General features: G+C 35.6%; 1 pseudogene; it reads left to right on the forward strand.

Annotated features, from left to right (window-relative positions):
* The first annotated feature begins 586 nt into the window (after positions 1–586).
* On the forward strand, positions 587–879 carry LOC122732771 (annotated as a pseudogene).
* Positions 880–8,674: the final 7,795 nt, after the last annotated feature.

The raw sequence follows: 8,674 nt of genomic DNA on the forward strand, positions 1-8,674 counted from the left end.
CTTATCTCAGACAAAGCAAAGGCAAAAATAGATCTAATTAAAAGAGATAAGGAAGGAAACTACATCTTGCTAAAGGGTATGATAGATAATGAAGTAATATCAATATTAAACATGTATGCACCAAGTAGCATAGCATCCAAATTCTTAGAGAAGGAGTTAAATGAGCTGCAGGAGGAAATAGACAGCAAAACTCTACTAGTGGGGGATCTGAATCTTCCCCTCTCAGAATTAGATAAATCTAGCCACAATATAAATTGGAAAGAAGTTAAAGAGGTGAATAGAATGTTAGAAAAGTTACATATGATAGATGTATGGAGAAAATTGAATGGGGATAGAAAGGAATATACCTTTTTTCTCAGTAGTAAATGGCACATATTCAAAAATTAACCATGTATTAGGGCACAAAAATCTCATAGTCAAATGTAGAAAGGCAGAAATAGTAAATGCACCCTTCTTAGATCATGATGCAATAAAAATTACATGTAATAAAGAGCCATGGAAAGGTAGACTAAAAAGTAATTGGAAACTAAATAATCTTATTCTAAAGAATGAGTGAGTCCTCTTTGGTCCTGGTGGCAGGAGGAAGATGACAAAGGGAACATCTTCATTTGGTAAGCGCTGGAATAAGACGGACACTTTGTGCTGTCGCTGTGGCTCTAAGGCATACTATCTTCAGAAGTCAACCTGCAGCAAATGCAGGTATCCTGCCAAATGCAAGAGAAAGATAATTAGAGTGCAAAGGCTAGGAGATGCAACACTACTGGCACTGGTCGAATGAGGCACCTAAAAATTGTCTACCACCGATTCAGGAATGGATTCCGTGAAGGAACAACACCTAAACCCAAGAGAGCAGCTGTTGAGGCATCTAGTTCATCGTGAGGATTCAACTATATGTTAAAATAAATGCCCTGAATAAAAAAAAATAATGAGTGGGTCAAAAAACAAATCATAGAAACAACTTCAGTCATGAGAATGACAATAATGAGACAACATACCAAAACTTATGGGATGCAGCCAAAGCAGTGATCCAGGGAAATTTTTATATCTCTAAATGTTTACGTGAATAAAAAGGTGAAAGAGAAGATCAATGAACTGGGCATGCAAAATTAAAAGTCCCCCAACTAAATACTAAATTGGAAATCCTGAAAATCAAAGGAGAAATTAATAAAATTGAAAGCAAGAAAACTATGGAATGAGTCAATAAATCTAAGAACTGGTTTTATGAAAAAACCAATAAAATAGATAAACCATTGGTTAATTTGATTAAAAAGAAAGAAAGAAGAAAACCAAATTACCAGTATCAAAAATGAAAGGGCTGATTTCACCACTAATGAAGTGGAAATTAAAGCAATAATTAGGAATTTTTTTTGCCCAACTGTATGCCAATAAATTTGACAATCTAAATGAAATGGATAAATATTTACAAAAATACAAACTGTCCAGGTTAACTGAAGAGGAAATAGAATCCTTAAATAAGCCCATATTAGAAAAAGAAATTGAACAAGCCATTAATGAACTCCCTAAGAAAAAATCTCCAGGCCCAGATGGGTTTGCAGGTGAATTCTACCAAACATTTAAAGAACAATTAATTCCAATACTATACAATTTATCTGGGAAAATAGGTGAAGAAGGAGTTCTACAAAATTCCTTTTATGACACAAATATGGTGTTGATACCAAAACCAGGCGAAGCCAAAACAGAGAAAGAAAATTATAGACCAATTTCCCTAATGAATATTGATGCAAAAATCTTAAATAAGATATTAGCAAAGAGATTACAGCAAGGGATCACATAGATAATACACTATGACCAGGCGGGATTTATACCAGGAATGCAGGGCTGGTTCAACATTAAAAACCTATCAACATAATCAACAACATCAATAAGAAAACTAACCAAAATCATGATTATCTCAATAGGTGCAGAGAGAGCTTTTGACAAAATATAGCACCGATTCCAAATAAAAACGCTGGAGAGCATAGGAATAGATGGAGCTTTCCTTAAAATAATAAGCAGTATCTATCTAAAACCATCAGCAAGCATTATATGTAATGGAGATAAGTTAGAGTCCTTCCCAATAAGATCAGGGGTGAAACAGGGATGTCCATTATCACCTCTATTATTCAATATTGTACTAGAAATGTTAACTCTAGCAATCAGAGAAGAAAAAGTAATTTAAGGAATTATAAAAGGAAAGGAAAAAAAAGGAATTAAAGGAATTCGAATAGGCAAGGAGGAAACAAAACTATCACTCTTTGCAGATGATATGATGGTATACTTAGAGAATCCTAGAGAATCAAATCAAAAATTACTTGAAACAATTAACAACTTTAACAAAGTAGCAGGATATAAAATAAATCCACACAAATCATAAGCATTTCTATACATGACCAACAAAGTCCAGCAGCAAAAGATAGAAAGAGAAATTCCATTTAAAGTAATGGTAGATAATATAAAATACTTGGGAGTCTACTTGCCCAGGCAAACCCAGAAACTCTATGAACATAATTACAAAACACTTTTCACACAGATCAGATCAGATCTAAATAATTGAAAAGATATCAATTGCTCATGGATAGGCAGAGCTAATATCGTAAAAATGACAATTCTACCTAAATTAGTGTACTTATTCAGTACCATACCAATCAGACTACCTAAAATTTATTTTATAGAACTAGAAAAAATAATAACAAAATTCATCCGGAAAAACAAAATGCATTTCAGAGGGTCTTAAGAGGTAGTCTGAGAAGACTGAACTTTACTTAGTATAGGCAATGGGAAATGGGTGGAGTTTTTGAGAAGGGGTCTGATGGTGTAAGGCTGGTTCATCAGGAAAGTTAATTTGTCTGTGGTGAGGCACTTTTGAGGAAGGTAATATTTCACTGTGTTCAATAGTACATGATGAATGTGAAATAACTTATTTAGCTTCCTCAATGCTTCTTTTACAAGCTTATATATTAGAAGATAAAGGAGGTAGTTCACTATTGGGGAAGGAGTACTGACTCTGAAACCAGAGGACCTGGGTTGAAGTTCTACTTCTGATGCTTACTATGTGATTTGGGGCAAGTAGCTTAAATTCCCTGGTCCTCAGTTTTCTCATGTATAAGATGAGGAAATTAAATAAAATGGCCTCAAGGACCCAATCCATCTGTAGGCTTATGATCTTATGTTCTTGACTCTCTGTGAATTTAAATCTCAGCTTTCTTAAAGTGATGTTCTGAATGTACGCTTGCTACTCCCATGACAGATAAAAGCATGTTCCTTTTTCTAATTTTGAAAATAAGTTTTATTGCTGCCTTTATTAAAATTTCCTAAAAGACTGTTAAGAATGCCCTCTCCAGTTATTATTTTTCTTCTTGTGGGAACCAAAATACTACTATTATGGGAGAGCATTTGCCTTCCTGAGGTGTTACTCAGGTTAAGGTTCTTCTGCTGCCAGTCTTTGTAACTGGGGCATCAAAGCTACCTCAATCAGGTCACCCATATGCATTTTATTAAATTGTGTGAATTCTAGTTTCCTTAGATCCACTTTAGCTAAACTGCCAAGGAGGAATAGCCCTTTTACACACATTCCTTGGAAAATGCCATTAGTGCAAACCCTGTAGGTTCCTAGTTGGTTTACCTAACAGATTTATGGAAAGGAGAACAGTTTATGTATAAACAAAAGATAGAGAATATTATGAAATGCAAAATGGATGATTTTGATTACATTAAATTAAAAAGGTTTTATACAGAAGCAATGCATCCAAACTTAGAAGGGAGACAGAAAACTGGGAAACAATTTTTATAGCCAATACTTCTGATAAAGGCCTCATTTCTAAAATATATGAGAACTAAATCAAATTTATAAAAATCCAAGTCATTCCCCAATTGAGAAATGGTGAAAAGATATGAACAGGTAGTTTTCTGATGAATAAATCAAAGCTATCTATTGCCATATTGTTTAAGGGTTAAAATTCTAGCTAAACTGTCTAAAATATCTAATGAGTGGTCGCCAATAAATTATAAGCTTTAGCAAGAGTTAGACTTTTAAGCATTTATTAAGGAGAATAAGAATTTGGTAAAGAGAGAGAAAAAGGCCTAGATTCCTATCTATTAAAGGGAGAGCACATTTCTAGCTCCCTTCTCCGCCAGAGTCCAGAGGAAAGAGGCCGAGACTGAGCGCCAGTCTCTTCCTTCCTCCTCCCACTAGTCCGCGTCACTTCCTGAATCCTGAAGAAAAGACTCCTGGTCTTGCCCTCAAAGACCTTCCCTTCATGGGCAGAACTCTTCTACAGTAAGTCTCCAGCAGGTGGCGTTATTCCAATCGTTACAATATGAAAAAATTCTCTAAATCACTATTGATTAGAGAGATGCTAATTAAAACAACTCTGAGGTACTGCCTGACACCTATAGATTGGCTAATATGACAAAAAAGGAAAATAATAAATGTTGGAGAAGCTGTGGAAAAATTGGAACACTAATGCATTGTTAGTGGACCTGTGAAGTGATCCAACCATTCTGGAGAGCCGTTTGGAACTATGCCCAAAGGGCTATAAAGCTGTGTGTACCCTTTGACCCAGCAATACACTATTAGGTCTTTTTCTCAAAGAGATCATAGAAAGGAAAAAGGACACACATGCTCATTTTATGGGGGCAAGGGATTGGAAATTGAGGGGTTGCCCATCAATTAGGGAATGGCTGAACAAGGTATGGTATATGAATGTAATGGAATACTATTGTGCTGTAAGAAATGATGAGCAGGCAGATTTCAGAGAAACCTGGAAGGACTTGCTTGAACTCATGCTGAGTGAGTTGAGCAGAACCAGGAGAACATTGTACACAGTATCAACAACATAATATGTTGATCATCTGATAGACTTGACTCTTCTCAGCAATACAATGGTCCAAGATAGTTCCAAAGGACTCATGATGGAAAATGCTCTCCAAATCCAGAAAAAAAAGAACTGTGGCATCTAGATGCACATTGAACCATACAATCTCTATTTTCTTTTGTTTGTCTTTTTTGAGGTTTTTACTTTTTGCTCTAATTCTTCTACCACAGCATGACTAATGCAGAAATATGTTAAATGTGCTTCTACATATGTAATCTATATCAGATTGCTAGCTGTCTTGGGGTGGGGGTAGGGAGGAGGTGAGGGAGAGAGGAAAAATTGAAACTAGAAATCTTATAAAAACAAATGTTGCCAACTATCTCTACATGTAACTGGAAAATAAAATACTTTTATAGAAAAAAGTAAAAGAACTCAAATTAAAAATAAAGAATGTTTAAAAATATTTTTGCATAGGGGCGGCTAGGTGGCGCAGTGGATAGAGCACCGGCCCTGGAGTCAGGAGTACCTGAGTTCAAATCCGGCCTCAGACACTTAACTAGCTGTGTGACCCTGGGCAAGTCACTTAACCCCAATTGCCTCACTAAAAAAATATATATATATTTTTGCATAAATAAAACTTCCCATCCATATTCTTTGAACATTTATCTATTGGGGAATTGACTTTTAGTCCTAAAATCTTTAATCAGTCCTTTATATATTTTGAAAATGGGACATTTATCAGGGAAATTTGCTGCAAAGATTATTTCCTTCTTATTACTTCTCTCTTACAATTTTAATGTGTTATATTTGTTTATGAAAAATGTTTTTATTTTATAATTTAAATTGTCCATTTTGTCCTGTATGAACTTATCAGTCGATTAGATGTGAACTATTTCCTTATATTGAGATCCAAAAGTTAATTTCTTCCTTGCTCCTCTAATTTGTTTATGATGTGACTTTTTATTTCTACAAAGTCCTGTATCCATTAGTTTATCTTGGTATATGGTGTGAGGTGTTTGTCTATACGTAATTTATTCCAGACTACTACATATGAACATAATTTAAAGTATTTTAAGATGTTTAATCTAGAAAGCATAAGGCTGGATAATTGTCACTTTTTTTGTATCACCGTCCCTTCCAGGTGAGTCTCCCATCCCTTAACCATGGAACCCAATTCTTGTAACAAATAAATATGGCAGAAGAGAGCAACACATTGACCATGTTTGAAACAGGCACTTCATTACACATCTGTAGTCAACCAAGTCTCTTCCAAGAGGGAAGGCCATACTTTACCATACATGCTTTGAAATCCTACTGGACCAAAAAAAGAGAAAGAAATCCTATTGAACGGTAATTATAATCATTTTATGAAGTTCTTAGAGTCTATTTTTTAAGTTAAAGATGGCTTTCAAGTAATTCAACAATCTAAAAATTACCTCTCCAAAACATATTTTTGGTCATTTATTTTGTAAACATATACATATACACGTACACATGTGTATGTGTGTGTGCATGTTCTTGTATGATTTTCAGTCTTTTAACATTTCTTGTTGTTTTGTGGTCTTCTATTTAGTCCATTCTGATTTTCAGGGAACATGTTGCCAGTTTTGTGCTTCTTGTGAAAAGCTGCTCATTTCTTTTGCAGTTCTTTCTTTCACAGATCTCATTTCCTTCTCCTTTAATCTCACACAATTAACTAAAAGTTAAAGATACTATAAGGTCATACTGTGAATGTTTGTTGATTATAAGAAAATATTCAATTTGGTAAAAACAAAATGCAGACATGAAGGGTTTCTTCTTCAATAGAAATGTTTCACAGGAATATGGTAAGATCATACATACAAAGTGATTTGGTAGCCACACAAAAGAAATAACTTTACCCCATGATCATCTGATTGTTAATATCAATAGAGTCATAAAATGGAGGGATCTTTGCTCTCCAAAGGTGTTTGCTGTTGTCATGGAAGATATCCAGTGGAGAGACCATTAGTTTGAAGACCCTGGGAATGAGACATTCTACAATGTCTGACCTTTGGGTCCACAGCAGTGCTGGAAGCAGTTTGTTCTTTTCTCTTCTGGCTTTTCTGCTACAGTTTCTGAGAGGTCTAATTGGCTAGCATTCCACCTCTTTCAGTGAAATGTTGGACATTGCCTACATATTTCAATAAATATTGTTAACTCTAAACTCTTGCCTTACCAGGTGGAGCAAATTTTGAAAAGGAGATCTGAAAACTCCTTTGTGACTTAAGGGAGGTTATGCAGAGGTCGCTTTACTCACATCCTTTTCTAGCCTTTTTCTCTCTTGACACCAACTCTAGAGAATGAAGTAGAGGTAAAAAGTATGACCCCTAAGAATGGAACCACAAAGTGAGCTATAATTTAAAATGAGAAATATCCTTCCTGCCCAAGGACTTGTATACTTAGCACCTTTAATCACACAAGAAACTTTTGCGATTAAATGGCTGTTATTGACAACCAGCAATGCACTGGACCTTGACAGAAGAGAGGTAAAATTAGGCTTTGCACCTGCAGAGAAAAAAGTCTTATAATCTAATCAGTAAAAACTCAGGAAAGGATGGAAAATATACAATAGTGAAGGATAAACAAAATTTAGTAAAACATTAAGATACCAGCCTACAGAGGACTCTAAGGATTAAATCCTTCACTTTTTGTCTGCAGGACATGGAGAAAACATCCAAGGGCATAAAATTTTGGGGAAAAATAATAGGAAGCAAAATTAGCTTTGTGGCATGTCACAGTGGAAGGGTTAGAATGAACATATTTTTACTTTGGTTTGTGTGGTTCTAGCCTTATAATGTGATTCAGGTGGGGAAACTCCCATTTTGAGTATTTCCTCCATTCATGCAGATTGTCAATACCTTTGCAATTTCAAGCCTGGGCAGAGAGGGGTTACGAGGTCCCTCAGCTAGCAGTGTGATCATTTTGGGATCATAGACTCAGGGGACAAAGGGATCTTAGAGATCATCTAGTATGGTCTCCCACTGAACAGGTGAGTAGAATGAGGCCCAAGAAGGTTAAACAGGGAGTGAGAGAGGTAAGACAGGACCTGAATGGAGATCTTCCTGACTCTAAAGAAGCCTTCTATCCACTACTCATCAAGGACTATGTTGTCATTGTTTGCTCATTTCAGTCATGTCTGGCCATGACTTCATTTAGAATTTTCTTGGTATAGATACTGGAGTAGTTTGCCATTTTCATCTCCAGCTCATTTTACAGATGAGGAAACTAAGGCAAACAGGGTGAAATGACTTGTCCAGGGTCACACAGCTAAAGAGTGTATGAGGCTGGGTTTGAACTCAGATCTTCCTGACTCCATGCACAGTACTCTATCCACTGAGCTACTGGATGCCTTTCCAAGTATGCATTGTCAGAATAAAGATATAAGATAGTTGGTACATGAAAAATAAATTATAATAGAAATGTCACTTTTATCCTTTTAATATTAAAGTATACATTGAATAAAGATATGATGTAGGTTATTTTAAACTGTAATCATTAAAACACAATGGGTAGAAAACAACAGGTTGGACATCCCTCTCCCCTACCCATCCAGCATGTAGGCAGCAATAATAGGATTAAATGATGTGCTGACTAATCTCACTTATCCTAAACATATTATTTTCAGATTTGACCTAAATGGTCAAGTTACTACTTTATCTCTTGCCATCCAAATAAATTGACTCCCTGCCTTTCCTTAGAGCCTCTCATTTCTACTTTGTTCACTATTATCAAGCCAAGTCCCAGACCCAATTAAGCGGCCCTGATTCCAAAATCTCTGCTCCTGCAGAAATGCGTCATGCAGCCCATCAAGGTAAATGAATTAAAAAAGCATCTGAGCA

The sequence above is a fragment of the Dromiciops gliroides genome, chromosome 6, assembly GCF_019393635.1.
Source record: "Dromiciops gliroides isolate mDroGli1 chromosome 6, mDroGli1.pri, whole genome shotgun sequence".
Taxonomy (NCBI): domain Eukaryota; kingdom Metazoa; phylum Chordata; class Mammalia; order Microbiotheria; family Microbiotheriidae; genus Dromiciops; species Dromiciops gliroides.